Raw genomic sequence first — 17,750 nt, 5'->3', positions numbered from 1 at the left:
CAAACCACAATAATCCTCCTCACTAAAATCAATACTGTCACAGCTAATACCAACACGAGTACCACATCATATTAGTTCCCAGCAGAACAGCAGGCTGGACGACTCCTCCTTATGCTAAACTAAGCTGATCTTACTAATAGGAAGGAGTGTGATAGTGCACTATGATAAAGAGAGCTGAAATACATACAGTATACAGGATATACTATTAACCATATCTAATAGCAGATTATATCATGTTGCAGAAAGACATTATTTACATAAAAAGTGCTTTCCTGTGACATTGGGGCCTAGAGAAAAACATTAATAGCTGCAGAAAACACTGTACTGATAAACAGAATATGAGTATGAGAAAATGAATGAATGAATGAATGGAGAAAATATTCCAGCATTTTCTCTAACTGTAATCTTTGAACTAGTATAAATCAAATGTCAAAAACCAAAAAGCATGATTATGGTGCTGTTCGGTTTTCAAACCATTTCATTTTTCACTCCTACTCCCTAACATAAAGTCATTTAGGTAAAAAAAAAGGAAGTTGAGAAACTGTCAAGGCAGGATTCTCAGTCCAGCCTGTCATTAATAGGCTTTAATCCCTGTAGCCTCACTGAATACATTTGAACTTAAGTATGCACAGCCAGGCTGCGCTGATTGCCCCAGCCGTCGATACGCGTCAATAGCCGTCCTGTGTTCACATTAGCAGTTTTCACACAGCTCCTTCCTCCATTGTTCTGCGACTCGCCGCCACGTGCTTTACATCCACCACGCTTCATCTTGCCTCTAAACCTGAGACGCGATTTCCTCACTGAGATAAGCAAGTAGTCAGGACTAAAAAGCCCGCTATGCAGAATAGAGTGTTGTTAACTTGAGCCAGCCTCTTTTGTGTGGACGTGTTTGTGTGAAGTGCTGGTGAAAGCTCATGTGTGGTTGTATTTTTGTGTGTGTGTGTGTGTGTGTGAAATGTTAAAGACAGTGATGACCCCTTTGGTCAGCGGCTGTTGACACACAGCTAAGAATTATCAACGCGAGAGCGGCACAGCATCAATCACGGCAGTCAATAGGGGAGGGCAAGTTCATGCGGGTCACATGTCAGCCGGCTCGATGCGCCCGCGCCGCTGGAGTTGTTTAGAATCAACTTGTCAAAATTGGGCCTTAATAAATTCAAGAGGAGCCTTGCTTATTCCAAGCCCTCAGAGTCATCGCAGTTTATCCACAAAAAGCCTGAAGAAGAGAGAAGAAATGCACTCAAACATGAAAGATTTAATTTGAAGAAATTAAATGCAGTGTTTGATTTGGAAACAAAAGAAAACAAGGGTAATTAATAAAATCAAAATATTAAATATTAGTTTTGGTGGCATTTTAAATTTTTATATTGAAATAATTTGCAATTTGGACTGATTTTAGTTTAGATTTCTAAAAATATTTTGATCAAGTTAAATTAAATCATACACAGTTTTATGCATTTCTGTGTAATTTTGCATATATATGTATATATATGTGTGTGTATATATATGTATATATATATATATATGTTTGTATAAGAGGCACCTGAATATTGAACACACACATCCATCGCATGTTTATATGAGCACAAGTACACTCACGGCAGAAGAAACTGTGTGTGTGTGTGTGTGTGTGTGTATGTGTGGACAACAGTGGTGGTGTATTGCTCCTCAGCTGGGACTCACAGGCAGGCTGGTAGCTGTGTTAGGACGGCCTGATCGCGCAGTTCAGCGGTGGACAACAGAGGGAGCTACTGGCTGTGATGTGGTCAGTGCTGTGTGTGTGTGTGTGTGATGTGTCCTCTATTGTTCCACCTGCCACAGCAGTCATAGACTGTATATATAAATAGAAAATGTGACAAAATGGTATGTATCAAATGCATATGGATTTGGTTATTATAGTGTGTGTGTTTATATAAAATGTAAAAAAAAAAATACAGAGAATATAAAAATATCCAAATGTAAAATGGAGATTTAAAAAATCTTAACCATAGCCATTATTTTCAGTTAACAGTATAAATAATGAAAAGCCCTTTATCCTGTTTCTTTAGCTCTTTATATTCCTCCGGACACACACACACACACACGCGCACAAATTTGTCTGGCCATGACTGGACACAAAAGGACTCTTCACACTAGCACTTCAGGACCTCTCACCTAACAGAGTGAAAAAAGCGCTTCAGCTAAACTGAGGTTATGAAAGAGGAAAAATAACGCGGTGTTGGTGGCGAAGGAGCGAGCGGATAAGTAATCTAATGGCCTATCAGCAGGTACAATTGTCACATGAAGGAAAGTGCCAATTTCAAAGCCCCCCTGCTTGGCTGGGTGATAACAGGCTAGCGGGGGCTCCAGGGACAGGCGGAGAGCCCGGTGTGCGGCATTTGCTAACCTCTTTTTGATTCTGCTTTCTGCTTCTGTTCTCTCCGTGCCTCATTCTTAGTCTTTCTTCAGTGAGTTATACACTGTACACACCCCAAGCCGGCTTAGCTTCACTCCTGCATGAATAACCATCACTCACCCTGAGTGGGTAAATTTAAAAAAATAAAAAAAAGGAGTGTGTAAGTGATTAGCTGGAGGAGTGAATTCTAATGCTAATGGATTTGCTCAGTCTGATATCACAAATGTATCTCACAACACTGCACATTGCTTGATTATGGAAGGATTAGTAAACTAAAGAAAATAAATTTAAAGTCTCCACTATCTCCAGCTGTATTTCTCTCACACACACACACTCTCTCTTACACACACACACACACACACACACACACTCAAGCTCAGACTTAATTACCTGACCCTGATATGCGATACACATTAGGGCATTAAAGCACCTTTTAGGCCAAGGTATTTGCAAATCACCATGTCTCTGAGATCCTTCTAATCCTTATCTAGGGCCACAATTAAGACTTCATAGCACTCCACATCTTTAACACCCCCCCCATCCATCCTCCCCAAACACGCCCTTCTCTTGTAGTACTGATGCGATCACATTTGTTCACACACACAACCTAACCTACGCCTGTGCTCCTCCAGCTGACATCAAGTAAACACCTTTGTGTTTTTTGTATAAGGCTGGCTAAACATGTGAAGGAAACGATACTGCTGTATAAAACTTACATAGGTTTTTTTTGTGGAAAACAGCAAAATATTTTGGTTTAATCAGTAAATACTAAATCTCATACTTTTGTACAATATTTTTCCTACAAAAGAGAATGTAACGCCTAATGAAAGTTCAGCTTCTTCACAAAGAAAATGAAAGGTGGGTTAAATGTGTGAAGAATATATGTCCAGGGACCATGTGCACTGCAAAGGAAGTATTAGTGTTGAGCTGGGTGGTGAAGGTTGTTAAATATTCCTAGTGAAAGTGTCCCTCCTCGACCAGTGCTCTGGCCTCACAGGTCCTGCTCTGAATGGAGACATGCCATCATTTCTACATGGCCCCATTAACCACAACTCACCCACCGTGGCACAGAGAGTGAGCCCGAACTGAGCTCTTCCACTAACTACAGCAAGCTATTCAATTCAATTCAATTCAATATTTATTTGTATAGCTCTTTTAACAATGGACATTGTCACAAAGCAGCTTTACAGAAATATATAAATTCAGGATATAAATTTTACATTTATAAATGTATCCCTAATGAGCAAGCCAGAGGTGATGGTGGCAAGGAAAAACTCCCTGAGACGACATGAGGAAGAAACCTCGAGAGGCACCAGAGTCAAAGGAGAACCCATCCTCATCTGGGTGACACCGGATAGTGCGATTATAAATAATAACCTTCTATAACTGTGTACTGTATGGCCAAAAAGTGCAATTGTGTAAGCAGGAAAGTTCACTGTTCACTGATGGAGACTTGAGTGCAAAACTGTTCATGGGAATTGTAGTCCTAAGCCATTGTAGCAAAACTGTTCATATCAATCGCAGTCCAAAGCCATCTTCATGGTTTCTAAGTGCTACCATCCTCAGTGATCTCATGTATCTTTAGGCTGTCAGTGTGGGGTCATCCCCAGCAAACTAGTTATAATACTCCATGTACTGTACCCATTAAAGGTGCAATAGCTGTTTTTTTGTTTGTTGGTTTATTTATTTTTCTTTTACTAGTGCAGATAACCTAAAACATATGTAGAACATGACAAAAAATATTTAAGCAATAGCATTAACACAAGTTTTTATATGGCTTGGAAAACTGTGTTCTGGGCCAGATTGCCTGTCTGTATTTACACAGGCCTCTTGTCAGTCAGTTTATAGACAGTCCCTAACTTCTCTTTACTCTGCTCCATCTCTGTCTTTTTGGAAAGGAAAATGTAGTGGAATTCGGTAAGCGTCCAGCGCAACCAGATACTTCTACTGCGAGTGAAAACAACCATGGCGTGAATCCAAAAACTGTTAATGACAAGAAACTTGGTGAAACTACTATAAATATTAGCAGCACTTTTCCAATGTTGAGAAAGTGGATGAAGTTGGATGAAGAATTAGCGATACTAGTGTAGAAACCGTTAAACTGTTTGAAATGTACACAATGCAATAAGTAGACATTGCTTAGCTTAGCCAGATATCTTAGACAAATCACGTTCATAGAAATGTATGTAATGTTAACTAACTCCTGTGCAGCTAATGACGCTAACTAGCTAACACCTGTAGTAATAGTAAGCTGAAAACCCCATGAGAGCTCATTACAAAGAGAAACAAGGGGAGTGAAGGCACTCTTGACCTTTCTCACAGCAGCAAATCAGTTTGTGCCTTATATAAACTAGCATATAGTCACGCTATTTGCTGTTAACAAGTTGGAATTGTTGTTTTAGCTATGAACGAGGATGTCAACTATGTATTTATCTACATGTGAGGTCTATAGGTTATGAACAAACATTAGGCATTTTTATGATCCATATTTAAAAACAAAGGCAATAACTGTAACAAACAGCCTGCCTAATTGGTTGAAGGTGATTTTATGATAATCCTTGGTATCGCTAACTCTAATGGAAAATCTCAGATTCTGGGGGTGTGGCTTTGTACCCTCATGTGAAAATACAACAACATTAAAATGACTCAAAGTACATCTGAACAAGGCAAGTAAACTACCCTGATGCTAAATTACAGCTTAATGCGACACACCAGCCATCAGATTTGCATCGTCGGCCGTTCTCCAGAGAGCGATCCGGAGCCGTTCACCTCCCCGGCAGCTGTTCTTTAAAGCTCAGAGGTTTTAGTGACATCTCCATTTGCCAGTGGTTTCCACACTACTTAGCACACTAATTCTCTTCTAATGGTAAGCAAGACAACTGGACTTGTGTTATAATATTTACAACGTCTCATTTGAGACAGCAGAAGGTGGGATTATTATTTTCAGGGCAGTCAGGATGTCAGCATTGTAGCTCATTCTTTGTATAAAAAAAACTTATTCAGAGACATCAGGAGGCTTTAAACCAGCATTCAGCTTACAAGTGAGAACAGACAGCTGTTCAAGGACAGCACTGACCATCCGCTCACCGGACGCTAATTAGCAGCGAGTCTGGAATATTTCACTTACACTTCACATTGAATTTTTTACTTCCAAACAGACAGAAATAAAAGAAGGATAATTAATGCAGATTATTTTGCTTGTTGTTCTCTAATAATGCATCTCAGCTTGAAGCACTTGTTCTATTAGCAGATAATTTTGCAGAAATAAATGCTTAAAATGAGCAAAATGATCTTCCAATACATAGAACAAGTGCTGTTTCAAGCTTGAAATGAGAAAAAAAGACTAGAAATAGGTTTAATAGGTTTATTGTGTTATTATAATACAATAAATCCAAAAAAAATGAGTATTATATTCAAGATATTTTCACTTGCAAAGATATTTTTTTGCAGTAAACCCTTTTTTTTTCCAATTTCAATCATCTATCATTCAATCAGGGACTGTGTGTGTTATGGCATAATGTATTAACAGGGGTTTGGTTGTCAGTGTGTCTTGGAGAAACAGCTGTAGTTACACTTCCATAACATCTGGCTGAAATGCATCTCAGGGTGGTTTGTGTGATCGGGTTTAAATGTGTCTTGGGTGCGTTTACATTTGCATTTTATATGGATAAATGTTATACGGTGCGTAAAATGACCAAGGATCTTAGGAGGTGAGAAAAGATAACTAATCCAATAGCCATGTTTGATGTATTCATGACTTTAAAAGACCTACTAAATGTACTAAATTATTCCAAAATCTGAAATGCTGTATGAAATGCTATATGTGATGTAGAGGAGCAACAAGAACAACAACGCAACTAAACATCCTCTCATATCGACACTCTGCACATTAGCATAAGCAGCTACCAGTGGGTTTTTGAGCATGACCTGGTTGTGAGATTGCAGTTGGCCAGCCACATTCTGCTTATCTCCAAACCCCAACGAGTGCAGCTCGCGCCTCCGAGACACACGCTATCAGCCGAGCCTCACCACTATCACCACTCCAGTGATGCAGCACACTGCAGTTAAGCCCTCTGTATTTAACCTGTGTACTTATTTCATTTAAATAAACAACAACATTTATTACTTCATTAATTGATGGGAATTTCTAAAACTAGAGCAGTGAAACAAGGGCATATTTGGTTTATTGAAACTTCTGAGGTACATTACAGTCAATTCTATTGATGTTACAATACTAGTGTTGTAGTAGAGTCGACTAATGGAGAGACTCAAGACCAGGAGTAGGGAAGACCAGGAGGAGATTTTTTCCAGATTACTTTTTTCTTGCTACTTTTTAAGTCATTAACCTGAAAAGGAAACATCTAAAGGGAATGAATTCAGAGCCTTAGTGTCTTGAGTCTTTATTATTTTGATCACAGAACATGCATCCCCTCCCAAATTATCTAAACTTTCGTATGATTTCATCATTTTTTTTTCATATGGAGACGGTGAAGGAAAAAAATATGAGATTTGAGGAAAATTTATATTTCAATGCTTTTGTATTCGCTTGCAAAAATTATTATTTTTTTTTTGCGAATCTCTGGTCACTTACCCAACTACGGTGACTTATTCCATTTCAATCTGTACTTCTGTGTGTCTATACTAAACTGTTTACACCACTGTAGAGGATGATGTGCAATACTATCACTGGTCACTTTTCAGAATGTTCTGAATGTTCAATGTGCAGTATTATGACTTAGTCACCTGCTTATATACAGTATATACTTTATACTGTGTACTTGCTGTACATACATACATACTTTTATACTATATGGTATACTCTCTTTATAGTCTATTTATTGTCTGTTATATGTTTGATTTTATAACACCAGTCAGAAGCAATGCTCCTAATTTCGTTGTATACAGAGATATACAATGACAATAAAGGCTTTCATTCATTCATTCATCCATTCATTCATTCATTTTGCGTTCCCCCAAGAAACTTTGCGTTCTCTCACAAACTTTTTATGTTCTCTCGTGAACGCGAATATCTTTGCGAGACAACACAAAAAATTTGTAAGAGAACTCAAATATCACTGTGAGAGAATGCAAAAAATTTGTGAGAGAACGCAAAGTTTCTCGAGGGAATGCAAAAGTTTCCATGACCAAGTCCCATTAGGGCTCCGTAATTCCAGGTCTGGAAATGAGTCTGGAAATACTTTTCTAAAGACTTTCCAGAAGGAATGATAAATAGACATTTTCCAACAAACATGTTTTTCAAAAACATAAAAGAAACTTTTTTCATTGAAACAAATCCAAATCAAAAGAATTAAGACACATTTTAACTTAGAAATGATAAAAAATGATCTTAATGACATTATCAGCATATTTTTCATTTTATATTTAAAATAGACATGGATTTTAGACAGCAAACATGTTTCCTGATCATGAACATGATCCTATAGTTAACTCAGAAGTCTCTGTTTATGTTCCTAAAACATAGCCATTATGAATATTATGACTCATTATGGAATTTTATGAAAGTTTTGACATTGGCAGAGACAAGAATGACTATTTTCATAGTCTGAAAACAAAATGCATGTACTAGAAACACATTACTTCAAACTTTATTTCTAAGCATTTCTTAGAACTATAAGTTGTTCCAGCATGCCAGTCTGTCTAGATGTTATTTATTGGATAGATAGATGGTCTTCATGTGCACTAATTTTTCAGTATCAGCTGTGCCAAGTTCAGTTGGGGGCTTTAACCATGACAGTGCATGCTTACCTGGTATTTATATATAAATTATTTTTTATTTATTAATGTACTAATTCATTTATTCAGCTTCAGTCACTGCTTTATTCTGGTCAGGGGCAGATGAAGGATTCGGTGAAGCCTATCCTGGGCTCCAGGCAGGAATACGCCATGGTAGGGATGCCAGTCCATTCCAGGGCCCCATTTACACAAACTATTTCACACATACGAGCACATTGAGAGTAGCCAATGTTTTTGGCTACCGCATGTTTTTGAGGTGGGAGGAAACCAGAGAATGTGGAGGAAACCAACACCGACACGGGGAGAACATAGACAACTCCACGCTGTCAGTAACCTGAGTTCAAGATTTTTTTTACAAAGAGAGGTGTGCGCCTGTGAGCCGGCTCTACATGATGAAGAATTAATTTGCACAATACGTTAGTGATTAACATCTTGGTTAACCACAGATGCATTCATGCAAACAAACAGCTGTATGAGGAGACCGGGCAAGACCATTTATTGCCAAACATGTGGTTTTCATTTTGTTTCAGCCAAAGAGTTAAATGGCTTATTTTTAAAAAATGAATGATAAAATGATTAAATAAATGATATTTAACAGTTTATTGTAGTTCATTGGTCATTTAAATGTCAATTGGTATGAGTTGATAGAAGAGTATACCCAAATTCTATATATAGAAACAAAAAAGTAAAAAAAAAAAAAAAACCATGAAAAGTGGAGATTTGTCATAGAATGGAGACAAAAAGCAAAATCAAACAATGTGGTTTAGCTTGAAATGTTCTATTCTTGCAATGTTTTTCCTTAAAAAGTGGCTAGAAAAATTATGTACCCTAAGCAATTTAATGACAAACTATCCACACTGTAAAATTTGCTACAACCAATTTCCGCCAGTAATTTTCCATTATTCTTTAAAACAGATTTTTACTGTTAATCCAAATGCCGTGAGGGAACTGCAGTGGCAACTCCTCGTGTCCAGCTGAACAAAGTTTTATCAGATTTTCCATCCATATTCATTTTGCAAATTAGCGAGACGATTTATTTCATTTATAATGTTATACAAAGTGGAGGGGTAACATTTCCTATCGAGTTGATTTATCCTGACTAGATAACATTAGCCTAGGTCACGTTAGCATGCTTCAGTAACTAGCTCGTGAATGTTGAATAGACTGAATATCACAGCAGTACCGTATCCTCTATCTTTATCTCCAGCGCATTAGACAAAGTAAGAATGTAAGCATCCCAAATTTTATAAGCTACTTATTTACTATTACATTTTGCTGTTTTATGTTGCTTTTTGCCTGAGAAAATGGTGCATTTCATTAATAATTTAAAGAAATCATCAAAGATAGCATGCGATTATCTATCAGATATCTATCAGAATCTATGTTGAATTCATTTTATTGATAATAGCTTAAAGGGCATTTTCTGCAAGTTGGGTTGTCAACAACAAGTTTTTCTCATTTATTTTTCTCACATGATGCATTTAAACTGCACTCAAACCTGAATACTATGAATTGTTCTATAAGAAATTTTTTTTTTCTAATTTTTGTGTCACATAATTAAAAAAAAACATTTTAGTTTTTAGATCAACAGATAGTAGTTGATCATTACAAGTTGGTTACCACACACACACACACACACAAATCATTTGAATTTCCAGTTTCAAATATGCAGTGTTGCTTGTTATGGAAAAAACCCAATGCTATCCATTAGAACTGTTATACTGAAAACATAATGAATTACAGCTATATCCTGTATTCATTAAAAAAAACAGTATCAAACAGTACATTTCTGCAATATCATCATACTATTAATTTTACGGTAACTTCCTGCCAACCCTGTGGCCAGTTCTTTATTAATTCCAGTCAAATCAAATCCATCAAAACGATGCTTAGTTTAAACCATGTATTTGTGGAAAAAAAAAAAAAAAGCTAAAACAAGACACACTTTACAATAACAGTACATGAATAACCATGCACTAAAACCTGAATTAATACTTACTTAAATATGAACTAATTATGAGTTAAGGCATGTACTAATCATGAACTAATGAACTGCTAACCTTTACTACAACATGAGTCTTGTGAATTCATGCGTGAATAACGACCACCTTAAGAACATGTTAGTAAATGATTGTTAGTTAATGTATTAATTAACACCTAAACTAAATCAAACATGCTCTATAAGAAAGATTATGAGTTAAATGTGCATAATTTCAAATGGTTTATATAATTTGCCATATACAGCTGCATACACAAACATCATTGGATTGGCGCTGGATTACTTTCATAATTTACATGATTTCAACCCGTTTTGCATCATTCTCCATCCATTTCTCTTCAAATCCCAGTATAGTACTAGTACGTGATCTGAGTGTCTCGGGCCTGGGGCTTTGCTCCTTTGCCCACAAGAGTGAAATTAATACAGTAACATTTTTATTCATTTAGCTGACAGTATTATCTATTAACATTTAAACTCAGTGTTCTATAAGATTATTTTCCTGTGTTTTAGTCTGAGAATGATGGAGAATGATGCAAAATGGGTTGAGATGAAATTACTGGTGTTTTTTTATTGTTAGTGAGTAATGAGGTTTGTGTACACAGCTGCATATGGCAAATTACATAAAGAATTTGAAATTATGCATGTTTAATTCCTAATCTTTCTTAAGTGCATGTTTGATTTAGTTTACCTCACGTGTTAATAAATACATTAACTAACAAACATGGACTAACGTACTTAACGTGGTCGTTATTCACGCATGAATTCATATGTCATAGTTAAGGGTAGCGCTTCATTAGTTCATGATTATTACATGCCTTAACTCATCATTAGTTCATATTTAAGTAAGTATTAATTCAGATTTTAGTGTATAATTATTCATGTATTGTTATTGTAAAGTGTTTCCCAGAAAATTCTGTTGAAATTTCAGACTCTCTGCCACGGATAGTTACAGGTCAAATGATTGCTGTTGCACTACTTGGGAGACATTTACAAAAAAAACTTACATAAGCTGGGAATTTCCTGTCTGTTGCTACAATTCACCAGATTGCTTGAATTTCTCGTAGCTTCGAAGCCAAAATTAAGGGAGCTGAAATTATTGCGCCCTATCTCATTCCTTATTTTATTTATTTATCTCATTCCTATCATTTATTAATGATTTCTCCTTTCAAAAGTAAGTTAGCACCAGATTTTCCTCTGGTCTATTTCCGTTTTTCCTCTCAGTCTATCCCTAACTCCCTCTCTTTAATAAAAGTATAAATGTCCCTCCTTTATGGAAGTGGTAATTGACTTCTCAAAGTGAGCTGGTGCATGGATTCCAGACTATACCCACATCTTCATACAATTCCTCCAAAGTGCATGGAAGGAAAGGAATCTTAATAATGGCCACACATGGCCATTTGCATGGCAAACCCTAGTCTAAACATCTAAACACTGTTTATGTGCACTTATGTCAACTGAAAGGATTATAGTAAGAAGAAGAAAGCGATGTAGTTGCAAGTGGGACTTATTTCTTCTATTTGAAAAACTTCCTCTGCTCCTTGAACGTCTCATCAGCTCTATGAAACTATCTCTTGGCATCTCTTCTATGTAGAAGCACACCTGCACACACCAGCCTTCAGTGGAAAGTCACATAGACTGTCACGCCACATCACGTGGCAGAAAGTGAAAGAGGAATTTGCAACACACACACACACACCAACCATGTTTGTACTCTTTTATCTCTAAGCCTATGTAGCCGAGTGAGAATTTATGGAGTGTTTATGATGATCAGAAATCACATTGTTCTCCACATATTTGTGTGAGTTTCCTCTGGGTTCTCCAGTTTCGTCCCACCTCCCAAAAACATGCCAGTAGATGGATTGGCTAAGATAAAGTTGTGAATGTGTGTGTGCATTGTGCCATGCAGTAGACTTGTGTTTACACAGTGTTCTCGGGATATGCTCTGATATGCCCCACTGTGACCCTGATCATAATAAAGCTTTTACTTAATGTGACAGGAGTGAAAGAGTGTTTCTGCTTAAATAAAGTAAAATATCAGCTCTAAAAGATCTTTTGATTTCAAGATTTAGAACCAGTTATGAACCAGGATAATTACTCAGAATACAACAATAGCAGACTGAATATGAGAAAATGGCAATATGTCGGTATATAAATGGCAGTATGTCAATATGTGAAATTAACATGTAAAAGCTTACGTGTTACAATAGCTACATCCTGCATCAGAACAACATGTCAGTCAGTCAGCAAAGCAGACGCAGAAAGAGGTTTTTTTTTTTTTTTTTTTTAAAGAAAACTGTCCCACAACCCTGTCAAGCTCAGGTTGGGTATCAGGATTACATAAGCACTAAGAGACACTAATATTTAATGTCTTAACATTAGCTAAAAGGTAGTTATTGGACATTTCTCTCATTAAAAGAGAACCTAGTCTGGGATTTACAGGCACTGTATGTGTGTGTGTGTGTGTGTGTGTGTGTGTGTGTCCACAGAGTCCACCAATCATCCCTGAAGTGCAAAAAAAAAAAAAAAAAACCACACACCTTTCTTTATCAATATGCACCTTGAGAGCTGCTGTGCTTTACAAATCCACCACAAACACACACACACACACACACACACACTTTCTGCTAACACAGTTTTAAGCAAAAGTAAGTGAACTATCAGCACTTGATCGACACTAATGGATAAAACATTATATTTTGTGCAATGAGAAGACTAGCTAAAGCTTGTGCACTTTTGCAGAACATCATGAGTTTGTTTGTTTATGACCAGCCGTACTGCTTGATGCAGGCTACACTTAGTTTCCTGTACAGTATATTCCACGTGATAAGAAAGCGTCATTGCCAGGCAGCTAGGTAGTAGGAGGATTAGCATACACACTGAAGTAAAGTCACCACACTACGGACAAGATTTAAGCAGAATGGAGGAAAGGATCTGCAAAGATCTGGTCATTCTCTACTGACCATTAAACACATAGAGCAGCTGTGAGACTCACTGATCACATGATCCTCTGTCTTTCAAGTGGCAACAACTTCACCGAGCTCTTCTGTAGGCATGAAAGGACATCCGGAAAGTGCATTTTCTGTACCAGACCAGAGAGGACATTCAGGCAAGATTCTGGCCTCAGAGCTGTTATTATACTGTTTCATTTTCCTGTTTTCATTTGTTTAGTGCTATTCATGCAATGGTAGTTGCTTTCTCAGTCCAACAAATGCTGAGTTTCGTTATTCAAAGGTACATTTGCTGTGTCCCTGGGACAAGCAAATCCCCACTGATCTGAATTCCAAAGCAGTGAGGAAACAAGCTTCATTCAAATTGACACACAAACAAGTGTGTGTTCACAAATCAGTTGCACACTGTCAACAACTTGATCAGGAAATGTCATGATAGAATGGGATGCCATCTAATTTTAAAATTAGAGCGGTCATCTAAGTTTAGATACCTGTGCTTTCCAAAAGTGTGTGCGGTCAGACCCTACAGTAAAGCATCCACTGCCACACCTCCATAAAGCATTCCACAGATCCTGTTATGTCCCCTCATTCGAAACTAATACCATTCCCTCCCGCCTCATCTGCACTCCCCCCCTTCTCTCTCACCACCCGATTTGATAACAAATATTCCCTCACCTAAATTAGAAATGTGAAATAATTATGCCACCGGCCCTCCTACGGGTTATTCATAGGAGCCGGCCGATGTAAGGGAGCTTTCGTTATACAAATAGGTTACTTCAGAGAGTGACTTTAATTATGTTGGTTTCAAACAGAACATGAGTGCACAATTCCAGTGGGATTTGGAGTATCCAAGCTCTTTGTTAACTGAGCACAAATGTATGCCAGCAAGGAGCATTGGCCCCGACTCTGCGCTCAATTTATTCAGACGCCGCACACCTCTGCCCGTGAATAATTCCGCTAATAATAAAGATAGCAAGAAACATGAGAATCTCCATTCAAGAGGAAAAAAAGAGCTAACAAAGAGAAAGTGTACGTGACTTTTCAAGGACAAGTCATGGACAATGTCAAGGGCAAAGAAAACAAATCATGTTTGTCTTCACTCAACGAAGATGGTTAGATCTACCACGTTCTTTTTGTTCTCCTTTGTTCCCCTTCTTCATCTTGGGGGGATCCTTAAAAGATCTATGAGGAACCCTATATCGAAAGGGTTTCCATCAAAATGGTGTCCTCTTTAGAAAGTTAGAAACATTAACCATCCAAAAAAACCTTGAGGAACTGATTTTTTTTTTTCTAAGAGCGTAGAGGTTGAATGGATATTGTATGACAGTGCTCCAAGCCTATTCATCAAATTCAGCAGTTAGATTGGTGCTGGTTAGAACATAAGATGATCCTCAAACTCTACCCAGCTCTCGGTCATCCAGAGAATCAGATCTCTACATGACGCCTCCAAGCTGAGCCCATGCAAAATTTGTAGGAATTGTAACAATGAAGCGAGATTTAATTTGCTTGATAAGCATTAAGAAAAGCTAATCTCACACTAACAGGTCTAGGGCTGCAGGACATGAAGCTAGTTTTGGACTCGAGTCATTGGCATTTGTACTTGGCATTGTCTCAGTCTTGGGCATTGGTCTCGCTAAATATGATCTTGGTCTCGAATGAGAGTTTGTAAAAAAAAAAATCATATTCATGTTGTCTATTCTTTATGCATGCACAAATTGGGACAAGAAGTAATTCGTTCTTCTAGAAAACATAGCCTAACCATTGGAGCAATGCACAAATGAAGCTAACTTGAGAGTTGAGAGAACTAGCCTAATTGGTTCAACTAACTATTTAAGAACAGGTGATGACATTGATTGCTAAAAAAATCTTGTTTACCAATGGCAGGGCAAGAAATGTCTGATAAACAGATAAATAAATAGAAAGTGTATTTGTGGTAAACAGATCTTTTTTAACCAAATATCAGTGGCTTGTGTGTGCCCAATAAAACTACTAGTGGTAACCTAATTATATTCCTAACTCTATTGTCCAGAATGATTCTGCAAGATTCTGGATAATTCTCAAAAATAATTTGTTAATTCAGGTATATTCTGGTGTACATGGCTTTTTGGTGTATATGAAACTGAATTAAAGACTTGGCCTTGCAAAGGATTTGATGGTTTTCGGTCCTGATCTTGGCTCTGTCTTGTTTTCATCTTGACTTGGCCTCAACCCCCTTAAGACTCAACCTTGACTCGATCTCAGCTAGTCCTGGTCTTAGATTTGACAATGGCATTGTTGGCTATAGCCCAGAAGGAATCATTAGAAAAGCTCCAATCACTAACCCTGACCACAACCATAACAACTTTCTGTAACTTTTTAATCATATGGGTTTGTACAAAAATGCCATAAACACCATGTTGTCAGAGTAGACAAGCCTTGAACAAAGCATCACACTATACCAGAAAGATGACTATAATGTGTGTGGGCAATTGACATGACTACGTAATAACAGGAGAACTCGATTACAGACCCAGCACGGAGACAAATCTGCATCCTCATCCGCTAATATTTCACACTCATACAAAAACATAATCTGTCTGTTTGACTGCAGGGAAATTTATAGTCACCTCATATAGTCACCTGATTGCTTTTGCTGGACACAATAGTGGTAAATTGCAGGCTGTCTGGTAAATGCAGCCCGTCAGATGTATACGCGTAATTCTTCCATGGCTGCTGATTGAAACAAAATTCTAATATGCGCCCCTGCAACACCCTACCTTGAAAATGACTACATTCCCAAAGCCTTTTGCTTTAATTTGGGAACAATACTAATTGCGGGTTGTGTTTTGAGATTTTTTTTTCATGTGATCTTTCAAAATAATTAAAATGTCAGTGAAACTAAATACGCAAAAGGTCATAGTTTCTAAAATTTCATCTTCTGGGTTATAAGGGAAAATGACTCGCTTATTGGAAAACAACTGAATTTTGGAGTTGTCTAAGCCTTAGACATGCTTATGTAACAAACCGTGTTATGTCACCCAACATGGTGGAATAACCTGGAACCATTTCTCAGAGGCATTCCTGTGGCTAGAGACCAGTGCAGTTACATATTACAAATACTGTTAGAAATGGGATTAGTTTCTAATCCAGAGTAATCTGCTAGAATAATCTGAAGAAATATATAAGGATCCTATAGTCATTGAGATGCTAGCTAACAAATGGGGTCTTAAAACACTGATTAACTACCAAACCAATGGTTTAGCCACCAAACTAAAGTTGATCAATTAGCCAATTATATGGATTATTCTTTTGAGAAAAAAGCAAGTTGCCAGGGAAAGATAATAGGCTGGTTGAAATAAAAAGTGGTTATAAATATAAAGCTATCTGTTATCCTAGCTGGCTAGGTGACTGCTTGTTTGTGTGTTCGAACTGCTCTTCACAGTTAATAACATTTCTGTTCGCAATGCTGTTAGTGCATTGATCAGTCCACTATGTTGGGTTAAATAAAGCCTAGTTCGTTAAATGTGTATGTGTCAGAGGCCTTATGACAAATTCCTGTTGACCTCTAATCTCAGGCAAAGCTGGCACGAACATGGTTACATACATTTTTACGCATACACACACAACACAAAAGGCCATGTATTTATGCTCTCATATGAAGAACATCATCTCCAGATCTGCAAGAAGCCTCTGATGTTGGGATATAATTATTAAATGCAAAGTGTGCTGTTATAGTACAGACATGTATGGCCTTTGTGCAACAGATATGAATGCATGCAGTAAAATATTAAAGGGATATGCAAAGCAGCAGGGAAATCATGGCACTGAGAGCATTTAGCTGCGAGTGGCAGGCCAAAGAGGAGAATTGATAAATAAACAAATGAAATTAATACAATATTTTCCTGATTCTCATTGAATCTTTTAAAGCTGGGTCTACATTGGGAGACTTTTGGCCTGATTGTGCTGCCGTAGACAAAAATTGCACGTTGTAAAATAATTCTTTGGTCATGAATTGAAATTGATGGTCTTACAATAAATAATACAATGTGCTCACCAGCAGGTGATTTAGTGCCATTGTGACTAAAGACAGATGATGACAAAGTGTCAGAAATTTCATTAAAATCTCAGAGTGAGCATTGCTACGACGCTCGTCTAAAAGCCACCAGTAAGATGATGGCACAGGAATGATTCAAAACTCACGGGATAGCTAATGTACTCATATGTTTGGGGCAATGGTGAAACGTAAACAAAACATGCTAATGAACAGAAAAGTGATCCTTATTACCTCAGAATCAGTTTTGCCCATTTTCTACTGATCGTGCTTTTTTGATGATGTAAGTAGAATGTAGTAATTTTCTTAATCACAGGTCTATCTACGAGGATCTTCATCATATAATCTGACATGGAGAAGACATGTTATCGCACAGTTATGAAATTTGGCCAGAATTTTATTAGGATCATCTTGTACAATGTCACAAGTAATAATCTTAAAGGACTGCTGTTATCATACTGTGTAAACCTGGTGTAACTCTCATAGGCTGTAATAATAAGTGTATGAGACATAGACAGGTTTTTTGATGTCAAGCAGTATGATGATCATGAAGTTCATGTGCTGCACATTAAAGCAACACACAAAAAAAGAGAGATAGCTCAGAGTTCTGACCTTGTTAACTAA

Source organism: Pangasianodon hypophthalmus, chromosome 10 (assembly GCF_027358585.1).
Source record: "Pangasianodon hypophthalmus isolate fPanHyp1 chromosome 10, fPanHyp1.pri, whole genome shotgun sequence".
NCBI lineage: Eukaryota > Metazoa > Chordata > Actinopteri > Siluriformes > Pangasiidae > Pangasianodon > Pangasianodon hypophthalmus.
This window is presented reverse-complemented; position numbering follows the sequence as displayed.